Genomic DNA, 3,301 nt, shown 5'->3' with positions numbered 1-3,301 from the left:
AAAATCTGATTCCCTCTGTTCTCTTGAAAGAATCCCAGTATCAAAACCCAAAGCCCGAAAAGATCAGTAGTGAGAGTTTTATTGACCTCAACAGGAAGGAATTTGTGGTTTACCGGGGAAATCAAGGACAATTTAATCATCTCTTCTCTCCATTATAAAAGAGCTCCTTTAAAGTGACTCTCCCTGTCACTAGCAATAGGATTTGCCTCCTTCCATTACTGAGTTTGGAAGCCCATTTTTCTAAGTAGCCGGCTCCTGTGTTGGCTGGATTTCCTGAGTTCAATCTCAAATAGCAGGTGAAGCATCCACAGCCTGATTCAGAGTGCATGCTGGAACTCTTTGGGCCCGCAAGAAGTCCCAGGCCATGAGGACAAAGCAGGGGATCTAGGATCCATGCTGAACCTTTCCCTGCATCTCTCCATGACGCTCTGATGCCCAGGGCTTTTAGGTTCAGCTGGGAGCCACATGGAGCCTGTGGAGGCAGCTGACTGACAGAGCAGGGCTGCTGTGAGTCAGCAGGAAACTGAGTCAGCCTCGTTGATTTGGAGTAGGAGGCCGTGGGTTGAGTTTGTGGGCACCCTGAATGGGTGTTTGTGGTCATGGAAATAGTTTAATTTGCCAGCTACGAATCAACTAGCATTCATACAGGCCAGAAGCAGAAGAGCTAAAGCTAAAAATAAGTCAATTTTTTTTTAAATTTTTATTTTTAGGCAAGGCAGATCACAGCCCTAAAGCAGGAATTCAGAGTGTGTGGACCTGCCTCAGTTTGCATTCTCGAAGAGGAAGGAGCAACAGCCCAGGATCTTGCCCATGGACGGGAGGGTATGTGGGAAGAACTGCCCAGGCAGGGGAGAGAGCCTGGCCTGAAGCAGTGTTACCCTCCTGCCCTATTCCCAGCTGAAGTTCAGGAAACCTAGAGCCCACCAGGAAGGCGGGGTAGGGTAAGCACATCTGTGCTGTGTGCAGCAGGCTCCCCTGCATCAGTACCCAGCTGCTCTGGTTGTTCGAACCCTGGAATATTTCCATACCACTGATCAGTCCACACTGACCATGCCCACTGCTGGCCTTCCCACTGCCAGCCAGCCAGACCTCCTCTGCAGCCTCACAAACTTCCTCAGTACTCAGAAACTAAAAAGTCAGTTCCTGGCACAGTAAAGCCTCCAGAAAATCTGATCCATTCTGGTCTCTTAAACAAACCCCAGTAGCAAAACCCAGAATTCAGAAAGATTCATTTTGAGAGTTCCATCTGACTCCATCAAAAGGAATCCATGGTTGGTTGGGAAAACAATGGACAGCCAATGACCCCTTCCCTCCTTTATGAGGAGGCTTTGGAGATTTCCCACATCACCAGCAGCAGGATTTACTTTCTTCCGTAAGTAATTGTAAGCTTCAGCACCAGGGCCAGTTACATCCTCTGGATGGGTCCTTGACGGTCCTCTAGTGGCTAATAAAGTGACCGTCGCCGGTGGGTTTAGACACATGTGTGGTCCAGCAAATGAAGGTGTTGGGCTGGCCACTGAATGGACTGTATCCATGGCCCTGCACACATAATTAGCAGAAAATACCCCCACACACACACCTGTGGGTGCCTTCTCCCAAGTACTTGGGCATAGACTCTTGCTGTCATGCAGTGTCTCTGTGAACCATGACCCTCTGCCGGTGGCTTCACTTCCACCAATAGTCTGATCTCCAGCAGGTCTAAAATCCTGGTGTCCACTTAATCCCAAATATGGCCAGGTTCATCTACTTTGTTTTCCATGTGGGATCAGAGACCAGGATCTTACATCTAGACTTATTCTCACATCCTTTGTAGGTCATTTTCTCAACTTGCACCCTGATGGACACTTTGGGGCTTCTATCAGCCCCAGATGTCCCTGTGCCTTAGATTCTAGGCCAAGGCCCTTCTGATAAGTTCTAAGATGAAAAAGGACTCAATCAGTCTCTTTTCAAGGGTTCAAATGTTCTACCAAGGAGTCAAACTTAGAGACAATGAGCTACAGGACAGATTATCCTCAAACTCCACTAATCACAAATATGTTATATCATTATTCTCATTTTATAGATGGAAACAGACCCAGAAAAGTTTACTAGCTTAACTAAGCTCACATAACCTATAAAGCAAGGTATTGTACCAGGAAGATCACAACAAAACCCAGGCAATTAACCACTAAGCAAAACACTTTTTCCAGGGGCTCTGGGAAGTTCTTACAAATCTTCAACCACCAGGTGCAGAGGCTCATGAACTATGAGTTAAGCATGAAGTTGAGCTTGAAGAGCCGGGTGGATTCCCTACAAAACGCCGCAGTCCGGCTGCAGCAAAATAACCGGGGGGTGACGAGCAACTTGTGTACATTGATACAGCAGGAGTGGGAGCCGTTTATTGTAGGACAGGAGGGGTATATATACATTCCACACAGCTTATCTAATTAACATAAACTAGATACAGCAGTCAACCAATAAGGAATCTCCACACTTAATGGCTCGCTGGCGTTACTTCACAAACCACTCCCTCTGCAAAATGCCAGGCACCATCTTGACTTGTTTACAGACTCTAACACCAGAGATGTGGACGTCTTCTGGGAAGGACTGTCTCCAAAGCCCCTTAGAGCAACCAGTACCAACAGGCTGGCACACGGCCAAGGAGTCTGCTGTTCACAGCCATCACACTCTGGGCTCCAACAAGGAAGGGAGCCTGGCTGGCCTAACTGGTTGCAGTTTTCCTCTTACAATGGACGATACCAATGCTATTGGATTAGGGTGCCAGCCTATGACTTCCTTTAACACTAATGGTCTCCATAAAGGCCTTATCTTCAACTGTGGTCACATTGATGGTTAGAGTTCCAACATATGAGTTTGGGAGGATGCACTTCAGTCCACGACAGGCCTCCCATGTGTTTTGTGGTCTGAGTCCTACTGTGTAAGCAAAGGAAGGTCTGCACAGCTCTCCGGATGTCAGATATGGAGGGTGAAATGGGTGTGTAACCCCCATTTCCCGGATGACCTTGACTTCGTGTTGCTTGAGAGACTGAAAGCCAGCAATTCTATTGGGATAGATGTCACACGGGTTTATTATTTGACCCATTTCTCCTGCTCATTTCATGGGGCAAAAAGAACTGTATTTGGGTGGAGTGAGTGAACCTACTTGGGAGGTCTCGAAGCTGCAAGGAAGTGGACAGCACAGGCTTCTCCCCAGCCGGGAAGGAGCTGGTCTTCCAAGTCATGTTGAAATCTTGAAGCACAGTTCCATCCACAGGACCCACCACAGGTAGGGCTGCATCCATGGGCAGCTGCTCATCTTCCC

At 47.8% G+C, this 3,301-nt stretch overlaps 1 non-coding gene across 1 annotated transcript; it reads right to left on the bottom strand.

The window, feature by feature from the left end:
* Positions 1–2,584: 2,584 nt before the first annotated feature.
* On the bottom strand, positions 2,585–2,715 carry LOC120892473 (small nucleolar RNA SNORA70). The gene has a single exon (XR_005737191.2). It is a non-coding gene; the product is annotated as a small nucleolar RNA SNORA70 (small nucleolar RNA).
* Positions 2,716–3,301: the final 586 nt, after the last annotated feature.

The sequence above is a fragment of the Ictidomys tridecemlineatus genome, chromosome 9 (genome assembly GCF_052094955.1).
Source record: "Ictidomys tridecemlineatus isolate mIctTri1 chromosome 9, mIctTri1.hap1, whole genome shotgun sequence".
NCBI classification, from domain to species: domain Eukaryota; kingdom Metazoa; phylum Chordata; class Mammalia; order Rodentia; family Sciuridae; genus Ictidomys; species Ictidomys tridecemlineatus.
The sequence above is the reverse complement of the archived record's forward strand: the minus strand, read 5'-3'. Positions and strand labels throughout refer to the sequence as shown.